Consider the following 14,186-nt stretch of genomic DNA (forward strand, 5'->3'; position numbering starts at 1 on the left):
CCACTGGACAAATGAGAGTCTAATGGGTGATGCAGAGGCTCAGGGACATAAATTAATTCTGGAAATAATTGTTGGCCATTGATCATGCTAGAATGGAAAAGACCAGAGACACAGAAGTGGTGGAGTGCCCAGGTTCATGCCCTCCTGGCATAGCCCCCTTCCTGCCCAGCAGAGACAGCCTTTTTGGTACATCTCCTGCCTGAGCAGTTACCAGGGTGGGTATGGCATGAAATACAGTGGATTTGAGACCACAGAATTGCTTTGGCTGGGTAGATGTCTTGCCTTCCAGCACAAATCAAAGTGGGATGAGATGTCATCCACGGTGATCATGAATCCTAAAGAATTGTTGTTATGTCCACTCCTGATGTCACTGCAGAGGACACAGACTGTAGATACAGCAGAGTGTCCTTCAGAAAATGATGGCAAACCGTTTCCTTGAAGGACATCTTGCAAAGGAACGGGCAGCAATAATAGTGTATGATTGATACAGATATGAAATCACTGGATCCCAAATGCCTCTACCCTCCTCCCATTTCCCTCCTTCCCTTAGTAGCATGTTCATTGCATGTTTAAGACCTGTCAGGACTGTCAGACTATCCAAATTTCTTTCAAGATGCAGACTGGAGTATTTCACCTCAAGACTTCTGGAACGAAACCAAAATCTGAATTTGACTAGGACATCTCTTCCCAAAAGTTGTCTTGTCTTGACATACCACCAAGAGATAGAGGATCTAGCACTCCTTTTAGTAGTTTCCTCATTTCATGTGCAGCACTGCTCTGGCCTTGACAACCACTCACTATATTTTTCCTTGCTAGATTCAGGATAACTCTCATAGAGCAGGGCATTGTCTTTGTGATTTACACTTCATAAACAGGTCAGTCATCAATATCCTGCTAAGCTAAACATGTTGCTTGGGAGAACTTCTGACGTTGCTCTCCACCACAAGAAATTAAAAAGTTGAAACTGAGGCCCGCAGAAGAGCCATGAGTCAGCAAAGTTGGGTGCGTTATGTCAGACAGTGAGACAGGTCAAGGGAGTTCCATCTGATGCTGGGGTCCTCTGGGCATGATTCATTCGATGCACTGCAGACATCTACGGTTAAATTATACACACCCTGAAGTTTCTACACCTCTCCATCAATCTTACTTATTGCTCTTTACAGATACCTTAAAGGAGGCTGTAGAGAGGTGGGGGTTAGCCTGTTCTCCCACGTGCCTGGTGACAGGACGAGGGGGAATGGGTTTAAGTTGAGCCAGGGGAGTTTTAGGTTAGATGTTAGGAAGAACTTCTTTACAGAAAGGGTTGTGAGGCATTGGAACAGGCTGCCCAGGGAAGTGGTGGAGTCACCATCCCTGGAAGTCTTCAAAAGACGCTTAGATGTAGAGCTTAGGGATATGGTTTAGTGGAGGGCTGTTAGCGTTAGGTTGGAGGTTGGACTCGATGACCTTGAGGTCTCTTCCAACCTAGAAAATTCTGTGATTCTGTGATTCTGTGAATCCAGGGAGGGAATCCAGGGAATCCAGCTCTCTGGTGAGAAGACTCCTGCTCCCATGGACCACATGAGGGGCAGAACAGGCGTTCATCTAGCTCATTAGGGATGTGGGATTCAAGTCACATCTAGTATTTTATGGGATGCTGGCTGCTGTTACCTTTGAAGCTAGGCTTAATTTGGATTCTTGATCTTCTGGAGATAAGCCCCATGTCTCTTCTCTCTTAAGAATGCCAAGATGTAGCTATGTTGATGTGTTCACTCTTTTGTCCCTGTCAACTTGTGCCTAACAAAGTCCATGTGAGTTTTTCCCCAGGTTTATCAGGGACAGAAAAAGACTTCTAAATTCAGTTATAATACCTTGGAGACACAAGTATCCATATTTTTTTTTCACGTTGTGTTGTAACAATACCACTGCACGGGCTCTCAGATAGAGCTGATCTCATCTACTAAAGTTAGATGTTGAAGTCTGAGCTAGTCACCCCAGGCTCCCTTTGTAGTCAGTGGAGAGCAGTTGGTATCTCCAGAGAGCAATTCATCTGACCTATCTTAGACACCTATCTCAGGATAACATGAATCATACTAAGATGTTTATTTCTCTCCATTGACTATAGAGGGAGCCTAGGGCTACAAGCTCAGACTTCCATGTGCACTTCTTAGAGGCCCATTTTGGGGGGCAAGTAGCTCCCACCCACCTCTGCTTCTCTCCTGTTAGAAAGCAGTCCTGTCATCCAGCCTGTGTTGGAGAGGCCATTTTAGTAACGTAAGAACATGGCACCAAAAAGGATCTCCTGGACCACTGACTACAGACAATCCCTTGCTATTTCAGGCATAATCCCATCCCATAATGTCTTGCATGATTTAAAATTAAGATGTTTAGCAGACCTCATCATATTTTCCTGATGGCATTCTGGCATCTCAGTTGTCTCTGTGCCAAATGCTTCCCCCCCCTTCCCCTACTCTAGATCAGACTTCTCCACTTCTGCAATAAAGTAAGGCATGAGCAGAAAGCCACAAGATACTGATCCATCCAGGAGGTTAGTTACATGTAGGAGGTACTCTCTGCTCTCTCATGAAACTCTTCCCAAGAGGATCTGATTTCCAACCACACCCCGTCTACCTCTCCGCTAATGGCAATTTGGGCAGCTGCCCTGGTATCAACAACGGAGATCTACAAACTCTACCCTGTAACTATGGGGAAGGAAACTGGAAGGATCAGGATTGAAAATGTGACTATGCAAGCTCCACTCAGCCATCAAGATGCATAAATACTGTAGGCCAGAGATTTGCCAGTGCTGCTGAGAAAAAAGACTGGCAGCTCCTGGCTCGGGACAGAAGCATCAGTTGTGCTCGGTGTCAGTATAAATTGAGCGTGGAGCTGGGGATTACTTCAGGAGACGAGACAGTAATAAGCGCCAGTATATCACGGCACTGCCTGATCCTGTGTTCCAGCCCACAGGTACAGAACAGCTCATATCCATGGCTGCAGCGTTTCTGAACTGACTTTACTCACCTCGCTCAATACCAGCAGCAGCTCTGGAGAGGAATTGGGTTTTGGGGAGGTCTGTATGGGCAGTAATCACCCCTCTGGTTTGTAGCCCATGTCCATACTGGGAGATTAGTAGCTTCCACAGAGCCTTGGCAAGAATAAAGTTGCAAGAAAAGCAAACATAGATGCCAAGGGAACTTGCCAATGTGTTAGTCTTTCAACCTTTGGGAGCAGGATACTCATGACGTGGCTAAGGAGCTCCTTGTCTTACTGCTGGGGCTGCCAGTAGGGCCAGGTCAGAATCCAAAGGGATCACTTCAGCCACTTGTGACTTGAGTGGTGTACGAGGACAAGCACTGAGCAGCCCTCTGGTACCACAGGATAGCACCCAGCAGACCATGGTTAACATCATGTCTGGCTGCATTTGCCTCTCCAATCCCAGCATGAATAGGTGAGACAGCTGGAGGCTGCCCTTGGTCTGTGTTCGGTGGGCTTAAGTGTAGTTAGGGTTTCTTAGCAAGAGGTCCTGACCTTATCACCTCTCCACCTGCAAAGTGATCCTGGGATAAAGACCTGGCTCTTGTGCCTCTGCAGAGCCCTCTGAGCCCGTATAAACAGCTCCCTTCTGCAGCCAACACCCAGACAGAGGCTGCAAACCCAGGAGAGTGCCGATGGTGAAAAGGAAACAGCCTCAATGCCAGGAGCCGATCCTGTTTGCTCGCCGCGCTTCCTCCTACCTCCCACTCCACCAGCCTTCAGCTGTCAGCCCTGACATGGAGATTTTTTTCTGGCGACTAAAACATTAGACAGGGGATCGGGGAGGGGAGCAGGAACAAGACAGCCCGTGGCTACAAAACCGGTGGCGTCTCTCCCGGCGGCGGGAGGCACTGGAAACTTCTGCCTCAGGCAGCATGCACAATGCGATGGGCTGGCAGCGAGCGGGCTGTGCAGTTATAGATTTATTTCCTCCCCCCCTCCTTCCCCTTTCCCTGCTGGGTACATTGCATTCCCCAACTGGGCTCAGGCTGGTTGCAACAAGGAGCTCCCTCTGCCGCATCCCAGTGTGCCAAGTCCAAGCGTGGGAGCTAGTCCTAGACAAAAGGCAACAGTAGAGGGAGCTGATTAGCATCCCTTTGTCCTGGGAGAATCCCGACCCCAAATGGGCCCTCTGCGCGCAACGGGCGGCACAGACACGCACACGCATGGACAGGAGCCAGGAGGGAGAAGCGGGCAGCGGAGGCTCGGTCGCCTCCACCCATAAGGCCACCACGGCAGGCTCAGGGGGAAGGGGACGTGGTGGGCTTCAACCCCAAGCACCACATCCCAACCCACCCCTGTGGGATGGGTCCTGAGCTGGGGTCTGCGAGGGTGGCTTTCTTTGGCTGAGGAGCTAGCCATGCGTCTGCTGATATGTACCTAACAGCCAAAACAAGCAAAGTCTGGTGACAAAGAGGGAGCCAAGCCAGTGAATGTGGATTATTTTTTTTCCTTTTTTTTTTTTTTTTTTTTTAACCCTGGGAGATGTGTTATAAGCTGTCAGTGCTGAATGGATGCAGGGATTTTAAGGCCAGAAGGGGCTGCAGGATCATCAGGTCGGATCCCTATAGAGCATTTCCTCCTGTTTCTACATGAGCAGATACAGATGGGCAGCAAGAGAAGAAAAACAACATGTAACACTGCCCTGCACACTCTTTCCTGCACGGCAGGGGAATGGATGCACTGCCTGCATGTCAGGGCTTTCTCAGAGTACTGCAGTCGTGTCCATGGCCTGTCTCTCATTCACACACACTTCACAAACCTCCTTGGCACCTCCAGTGCAAGGGGCTGCAGAGCAGGATAAAGCCCAGGCGCTTCTCAGCAAGAGATAAGTTAGCATGGTCCCTGCAAAGGCCTGCTAGATACTCCTTGATGTATTAACTTCTATGGTTCCCTGCTCCCTCAGCCTCATCTTTCAGGGAGGACATTCTTCAAAGTAAGGACTTGTCATCCAAGATGCATAGGATTAACAAAGAGGCAGGGATCAGGCTTCAGGGGGAGGGAATTGTTAAAAGGGACTGTTATGACTGTATTTTAGTTGTACCTGTGAATGATGTGCTCGTAGGAGCAATTACGGCCATGTTGCACGGGCTGTTGATTTAAGGCTGAGAAGTGAGGACAAAGCAGGAATGAGAGAATAACAGGGGTGCTACAAAGAAGAGGCATTTTTTTGGACAAAGAGCATGCGATGGGTGAAGCTTAGGTACCTGAGGATTACCTAAAGTGGACCCAAAGGTATTAAGCAGGGAAGTTTCCAGTGTACCATCTCCTGCTCACTCTCAGCATGCTCCCACAGCTCACTGAGATGCTTCTAGGGAGTGCTGCCCACAGCACATCACTAAGTGGGCCAAAAAAAGAGGACAATAAATATAACAAAATATGGATATGCTTTCAGGAAAAGCTTGAAGGAAGCTGTCGTGGCCTTGTTTTAACTGAAGCTGGAGGCACGGAGGGTGTTAAGAAGCAGAAGGAGGCATGGTGAACATCAGGGAGGCTCTGAAGCTTTAGCTGTAGGTGGCTGTAGAACCTGAAGGCAAAACACAGCCAGAAATCCAGAGACCAGCAAAATACCCTGGGCAATACAGAGCCATCCACAAGGCTTGAGGTGGAACTCAACAATGAATACAGGTCATGAGTGTAGGAATGGAGAGCATCTTCTCCTTTTATTTCATACTAGGGAGACCCATAAAGGGTCACCCGACCCTTCCTGGAAAAGAAAAAACAGTTTATAAAACATAGGTGTTATTTGGCTGTCTGCTCCAGACTCTCCCTGGGCCAATGACAGGGAACAAGGCAGAAAAGTTCTTATTCTGTCTCTGCTTTTGGCTTTGATAGAGACAGTGAAGCAGGTCCTTGCTCCTCATCATCTCCATTTCCCACGGAGTGCATCACAGAAATGACAGGACACTTCAAAGAGAGTGATACCAAAGTAGGTCATACGCAGGGCCCTGCAGCTCTTGCAACATAATTTGGGTAGTTTTATTGGGCTGCTTATAACTGTTGCTCTCAGGTTTGATCAACGGGGCAGTAATGCTTCACGGAACGTTTCCTGGTAGGCTGCAGTTTGTTGACTAAGCATCTGGCACAATTTCCTTTCCATTATTTCCAGGTGCTAAATCACATTAAATGATAGCTAATAATTATGGTTTATCCTTTCCTAATCATGCTACTTTCCCAGGGAAGCTGTTGCCACAGGGATGTTGTGGGAGTGTGAATGGGTGGGGAGGGCACAAGGAGATATTTCTGTTCACCCGGAGACATAAAAAAGTTGGAGACCCCTTAGGCTAGGCACACAGAATCCAGCACAGGAGATATTATATCTTGTCACAGACATATTTGTTTATTTACTGCGCCAGTTTTCAATCAGAAAAGTCAGCTACATAAAAATGGAGGTGTTTTGCAAAAGCCCCAAAATTTCAAGGCAAAAATGCACGGCTTTGACTTTCTTGTTTTGTTTTGTACGTTTCATCTGAGTTCTTGAACAGAACTCATTTTACTTCTTTTTGGTTTGAACATGATCTTATGTCAAAATAGCAAGTCATTAAATTATCAAAGAAGCACATTGCTGTACACTTAATATTTTATAGAATATTGAAGTGTTTTGATATCATTGAAGCTGAATGATTTCATCTTGTCAAACAAAATTCCAACATTAACAAGATAAAATGCTTCAACAGCCTATTTTTTTCAGCCTTTTATCACATGGAAACATTCAGACTGTTATATTCTCTGTCTGATTTTCAACACTCTCTCAAAATAAATAAATAAATAAACCCACCACTAGAATTTCCCATAATATGGAAATCTGATTTTTTGGCCCTCATTGCTAGCCTGAGGCATGACATACTCTTCAGATAACTCCTTCATTCTGACAAGCTGCCTAAATCCAAATTCACTGGGAGTGAAGTAACAACAGTGCTCTCCTAAGGACCCCCTAAATTCATAAAGCAGCCTTACAGCTCTATAAAACAGGGGCTGTAATAGATAGGCCCCAAATCCATGGCTCATTCTCCCCTGTTATAAAACAGAGAGTTCCACCAAGAAGATGCTCCAGCAGGAAATTGCACAGATTCTTCTTGGAGAAATAACAAAAGGTGGCAAAGTATTTTAGTGCTGCTGATTCTCGGTGGAGGAAGATGTTTGTGTTCATCCAGCATTTTCAGTTTGCTTTCCTGGCTGCATTTCAGATATAGATTGTTCCACAGCTGGAACTGAGAGCCCTGAGAGGGACAGGTGGGAGCTCTGTGGGGCACAGACAGTCTCTGTTAGATGTTCAGTCACACAGTGGCATGTGATGACATTTGTAATAGCAGTAGCATAAATTACATCTGAAATGAGGAATATTTTGTATATTTAGCTCCTCTGAGCCCAGTGTCTTCTCATTCAAAAGTTACTGCACGTCGCTTGTGCCTGAACACGTTAATTGTGTTCACTGAAAGCAAGATGCCTACAAATAACAGGTTTTGAAAAGTTCTCTGTGTGACTTTATTATTTATAACTTTGGTCCAACACATTCCCATGTCATGATATTGGTCCTTGTGGACTAGGAAAGAGTTGAGAGAATAGAAATATCATATTACAAAATACTGTGTAGCTCCATTGAGCAAGAAAATGGCATCATGCCTTCTTGTGCTGGTTTTCAGAATGGCAAAAGGACACTGAAGTTTTTGAACTGCTCAGCCAGGACCATGTTTCTTATGTTTCTCCAAACAAAGGAGCTAATAACCAAACGTAAGAATTAAAAAATTTCACTAAAACCTGTCACTCCAACCTGAGCCATTAGTACGTTTGTTCATTATTCATGTTAAGGCTACTATGACTTCTCTGAAATCATTAAAACAACCTAATGTGAGGCCAATGTTTTCAAAAAGCAAAGAGAAGCAAGAGTGAAAAAAAGTGTTTGCTTTGTGCTTCTTTAAAGAGATCCCAACATATCTCTGTGTTTAACCTGACTTTCCCAGTAGATATTTTAGAAATGGATGATACTGTGCTCCAGCACACTCACCATTACAGCTCTGGCACGAGCCTCATACAACTGTTGTTGGCTGCAAAATAATAGTTAGGCAGTCCTCAGAGGAGGAAAGATGCAATTTAAAAATATATGTATCAGCATTACAGCTCCACTGGCAGAGAAGCTGTAATCATCAGTGTTGCAACTCAGTGAGATCACTGCATCAAGCACTCTGAATTATTACCTACACGTATTTGCCTATTTTATGAGGTTGATCACTACTGTGTTTAACCAAAAGCTAAAAGCGTATCAGGCTTCTCTTGCTAGGGGTGGGTACTGTGCTGTTTGAGAGGCTGTGGGGCTGACTGATAATTTGTCATCCTCTCAAGATGATTTTGCCCACTGCTGTTTTAGAGTTTCCTTTGATTCCATCACCTCTTCCAGAGTAAGGCAGATGTTCTTCATTCCAACTGGGCAACTGAACCAGGTAACCCAGCTTAAAATGACAGAAGAGCTAGGCTTGGTCCTGATTGGGATCAGATGGCTTGGGATGAATCCCAACACATGATAGCGGATCTTCTTCATTCTATGAGCCGTATGTGACATGCATCAGGAAATCCAGGGTAGTGGTGCACCAGGGCTACCTCAGATGATGACGGTGGCTCCTCTGGAGCTGGCCTGGACACGCAAGCCACATCCCAGGCTAACGGCAATACTGAGCTCTCTAGCCCCTACACAGCATAGCCCTGCTGCTAACCACACACCATAGCTGGGGCAAAAAAAGTATGCAAAATCTTGGAGAGCCACAAGTGACTCAGGAGCTGCTGGGCAGCCACTCCTGCCTTGCCGGCTTGAACTTTGGCTACTCAGCCAAACTAGTACCCAAAACTGCCTTGAACTTAAGTTACTCAGCCAAACTGCCTTGGCTTAAATACTGTTTTTACTTACCTTAGCTAACTGAAGCTAGCCAGCCTGGGTGAAGTATGTGTCTCCTGTGTGTACAGCTTAGTGGATGGGAGCTCTTCCTTTTCATGCTTGATCTCTAAGCAGCTTTTCTGACTATGGGAATCTGCAAATGGTGGGTGGGCATTTTGCTTTTTAAGTTAAATATATTTACTTAACAGGACTTCAAGCTTCAGAGACTGACATGTTGCACTTAGTATTAAAACGAGGGCAAATACAGGCTCTGAAACGTGAAGAATCCCTGCAAGAACTCACCAAAATCTCTGCTCTCTAGAAGAGATCCCATCTCCAGGGAGGAGAGGAAACCTATTCTCAGCTCTGCTTTGCTCAGCTCTGTTCACAGTCCCTGAGCTCTCTGCAGGCTTGCACCAACCCCTAAAATCAGCACCAAAGTTGATGGTGCTGCCCATAGTGCCTATGTGTATCCAGAATACCAAACATAGCAACTAGAATAAAAGTACACCAAAATCTGCACCATAGCCTAGAAAAACACCAGAAAAAAAAAAAATGTATATGTTCAAGAAAGGCAAGCGGATGGAGAGAAACAGGAGTGATTTATGGGCAGCAGATAATATTTATTTCCAGAAGTGGCAGTGTTCCACTGCTAGATAGTATGGGATGGAGTATGCTGGATGACCCAACGTCAGCATCTCCAGCTGGCTGACTTCCTCCCACACCAGGGCATCCAGCAGCTTCCACAACACCGGTGGCCAGTGATAGACCCAGCATGGGAGCTGAATTTCTGAAGTATACCATTCATCTGAGGAGCAACTGTGTGGTGAGTCCTAAGCCAGGAACCAGACCCGATTTCCTTTAACCCACTGACAGCTTTCCACCCTCCCCAGCTCACATCCTTTGTGAACACATGCAAAGGCTCCATATCCCCTCGCCAGTTGCTTAATCCATTCCTTCCCGCCCCACTGCCAATACAATAATGCCCCACTGAGGAGACCCACCCACCAGGAAATCCCCCTTTAACACCCTGCAAAGGAGCAGCCAGATTTATCTCTGCTGCTCTTCTGGAAAAGTAAATGAGGACTCATCGGCTGTAATCCCCCCTTCAGATTTCAAGATGAGGCCTGTGTTCCCGTATTAGCATTTCTAACAGCTTCTACGTGTGTACTGCAAGGCACAGAGGTAAATCACGTACCAGCACATACTTCAGGTGCCCTGCTATCTCTCTCTGGAGACACAAATGGCTGAGCCTTTGCAACAAATTCATAAAAATGCCTGAATGAATTGAGTTAAATGGGCTTGGAGATCTCCCTGAGGAATGAATGTCATGATTCATCCACAGCCTGCTGCTAGAGGGTTTGGGGACTGCTTCTTACGTGTGGTGACACACAGCATCGCCACAGGCCTCGTTTTGAGCGTGGCAGCAGTGACTTCCTTGGGGTGGGTAAGGAACAGGTATTCCAGCTGGAGGAAAACTGACATTTCTGCAGCTGAAATGACAGCAAGGCCTTTCAAGACTTCCACAAGTCTTGAGAAGCCTTGACAAGGTCTCCAAAACCTATGGGCAGATGTCATCCACTGAGCAGAGGAAGGCTCAGTGTGAAGGTGACCATTTAAGATGTCAGTGACTGAACATTTCTTGCTGTTTTTGAGGCTTTGCTGTTTCATGATGGAAGTCTTAGGTTTGTTAAAGAGCTCCAGGAGGTATTTTTGTGGTTTCTGATGGACAGTGGAGGCTGGGAAGGGACAGAGAGGCCACAGGCTTCCACCAGAGCTGACTGGTGTGGCAGCCCCTTCTGAGCCACACAGCGTTTTATGTCCCCCCTGTTATACCATGCTGTTATACCACGCACCCTGAGCACAGCACAGCACACCCAGCCTTCCTGTGAGGAGTTGTCCTGGGCAGGCTTTCAAACTAAACCTCTATTACACAGTTACCTGAAATTCCTGGAGACCGGATTTTCTGACCAAGGCTGTGAATCAGACCTGGATGATGCTAAACTATAGGTTTTGTGATTTGATCTCAGCCTTTTCCCAAGACCCAGACTGAATTGGTCCTCTTAGGATAAGCAAATTCCAATGACTTTTGCTGTGCTGTTTGGGCTAGTTTTTGCCTTCTTTTTTTTTTTTTTTTTTTTTTGCATTGTCCCTGCCTACCTGGAAGTTGGAAATACTAATATATCTGCTAGACTCCTGAATCACGTTGTCCACTAAAGAGACTTGTTGGGCCATGCAATATGCAAGCCCAAGAGTTTTTACACCTCCCAGCTAACTCTGGAAACACATCCATTTGGAAGGATGCATTTTCAGGCCCATAGATGTCAGAAACTTTGTTGTGCCAGCACAAATCCCAATTCCCGTTTCCATACTCAGTCCTGCAGCAAGCCTTTTTGCTGGCAAGTCTGGAGCTGCACTGAAGAGGTGAGCCATTTGCATGATTAAAGGTTGCAGGACCAAGCTGATTAGAAAGATTCAGCAAATTCTCCAATCAGAGCACTAGCACAGATCCACTAGGTGAGGAGCTGGCTCTGGGTACGTAGCTGGCTTCTCCTCAGAGACACAGAGCAACTTCCACGGGTTTCCACTGAGAGCTGGAAGTTATCAGCTTCTCTCAGCATTGATCTCTGCACCTGCAGAGCGAATGCCTGTAAATATTGTTGTGGGTTTAGTGGCTTTTTCTTTCTAATATCAAAACCTGCTGCTTTGATTAGAGGTGGGGAGAGGGGAGGTGGAATCTGACACTGTTTTCTGGCATTTAGTCTCTAATTAGAATATTCCCTTTGGGTATTTAAAAAAAAAAAAAAAAAAAAAAAAAGATATTAAATTGGCCCAGATTTTTTTTTATGAATAACACTTTAATTAAATTTTTACGTATTAAATGTGCAACAATTGAAATAGTTAGATAAATAGCACGAGTGTTAGTCATGTGTAAGCAAAGGGATGAATCAGCCGAAGACTGCGTATGTTACAACACCCTCTCTCTCCGAGGGCACATGTGAGATGCTGAAAGGCAAAGGAAATTATCCAGGAGAGATGGAAACGAGTAAGAAGAGGGAGCATAGGAAAAGGCCAGGAGAAAAGAGGGGAACCCACTGGGATTAATAAGGTAAGGGCTCCCTCACTTATACCATGACTCAGGCACAAGTCACGGAGTGAAGGGACCTGAGCTCTGCTCCCAGCTCAACTTCACAGCATTCCCTCCTCTTCCTCTCTTTCTTCCACTTCCACCTCCTTTGCTTTACCTGGGTTAGTTTAATGAGTTCTCCTCCATGTCCACTGAAATCACAGCTGGGTAATGGGGTTCAGCCTTAGGAAGAGCAGTCTAACGGTGAGGGCAGTGAAGCACAAGAACAGATTGCCTGGGGAAGGGGTGGGAGCTCCGACCTGGGAGGTTTTTGAGAACAGGTTAGACAAACATCTGTCAGGGATAGTTTAGGCAGACAGGATCCTGCCTTTGGGCAGAGGGGTGCAAGGTCCAGGTCTGATTTTGATGATTTTGAGGTTTTCTGGAGCAAAGGCTGAGCCTGCCAGCCTAACTGTAAGGTGCCTGCCTTTCAGAGCAGAGCTGACTTCAGCAAGGGCTTCTAGACATCAGCATCATTCAAAATTACAAGAAGTGAGATGTTTCAGTAGGAAAAGTAGGCTTTTCTGTAGAAAAAGTTATAGCTTCTATAACAAGAGTCACCCCCAATAACATTCGCTTAACTTTTCTGCCATTTCCATGATATTACGTAAAGGTTTCTCTGATTTATACCAGGCCAAGAGGAGAATCATGCCTCGTGTTGTTTTGCTGATGGCCAAACTTTTACTTTACCAGATTTATTCAGTAACTGATTTTCAAAGACATTTCCTAAGGGTTCTTGGTTGTTCTTTTATTTTTTTCACACTTCACATCTCATCTACCTCCACTCATTACATAGGGCAGCAGCAGCCTTGCCACCAAGGGAGCTTACATTTAATAGCAAGAGAGGAATCTTTAGCAGCTCCTATCCCAAGAGGCCATAGGATGCGTGACTTTGATTTACTGCTGTAAGACAGGCAGGGATGAAAGCGATGTGCACTGCCAGTAAACCCTTGAGGTACTGGGTTCCTCCAGCAGTTTGGTAAATGCCTTCCGCTCCTGCTGAAGTCACCAAAGACCATGTATGCAGAACAGGTCATCACCCTTCCTTCCCATCCAAGTTAATGTGCTGGGTGAGGGGTCATGTGTCGTTCCCACCAGCTCTGGAGTGCCCACACCCATAGCTGTGGGGTGTGGATGCCCTTTGACAACCTGTACCAGAGCTTCAGGAGCATTTAGAATGCAAAATCAGGAATAACATCGTGACCAGTTGTCAGATATGAAGGCAGGGTTGACACATGAGCAAACTAGCACTGAGCGAATTAAAAGCAGTTAGGATAAGAAGTAGAAGCTGGGAGTTGCAAGTTTCCTTGCTTGGCAAAGCTCTGGACCAGACTTGTAATGCAAAAGAGAAGAAGAAACTATAGCAGTGATGTATAGCCTGAGGAAGAGAATGCTTCATCAAAGCAAATATTATCATTTGGCTTAAGATGGGTTAACATAGACAAACCCAGAGACAGAGGTGGAAGCTGGAACCCTATATCTCTCCTGTGAAACCAAACCCACAGCACCTGCCTCTTCTTTCCACTCACTCACAACCTTTTTCAAAGAGCCCTCCATCACCACCTGGCGGTTATGCACACTCTGGGTGCCCATCGTTTTCCTTGCCTGGGAGGGTAAAACCCATGTGCAGTTCAGGCTAAGGGATCATCTCCATAGGAGAGAGCATCTCTGTAGTCTGCACACTTCCAGCTCCGCTCGCCACGAGGGCTGGCGAGCGTATGACACGGGGCTGGGCGAGAAAACTGCTTCTCTCTAATTAGGTAGGTGGGTGTTATTTGAGCATAAGAAACCTGGGCAAAATAATGTAAGCACAAGATTAATGAAATTGGTTTGCCTTATGAATACAAATGATGGTTGAGAAAGAGTTTTCTGGAGGTGTTTGGTATCCTTTGCTTCGACAGCAGGGTTTTTTTGTTTTTTGTTTTCTTATTCTTTTTTTTTTTTTTAGGTCAGTTAGTTATCTCATGCTGCAACAACTCTGCTGCAGTTTTGATTCTGGGAAGGATCATGTAGCAAGAGACTGAGGCTTGGCACTACCAACAGCTGTCCACAATTTTGAAATTGTTTTGGGGTCACCGGCTCAAAAAGCTGCGTAACACAGTGAAACACAAATTGTCATCTCTGTGAGCTTCTTGGAGGGCATCAGAAAACCCATACCATTCTCCCAACTTTGGCTGG

The 14,186-nt window shown here is 45.9% G+C and overlaps 1 protein-coding gene across 2 annotated transcripts in view; it reads left to right on the top strand.

Moving 5' to 3' along the window:
* WNT3A (Wnt family member 3A) overlaps positions 1-14,186 on the top strand; it is a 93,738-nt gene that overhangs the window by 53,721 nt on the left and 25,831 nt on the right. The gene's annotated exons all lie outside the window — the stretch shown is intronic.

This window comes from Aythya ferina (genome assembly GCF_964211825.1).
Source record: "Aythya ferina genome assembly, chromosome: 2".
Classification (NCBI taxonomy): Eukaryota; Metazoa; Chordata; class Aves; order Anseriformes; family Anatidae; genus Aythya; species Aythya ferina.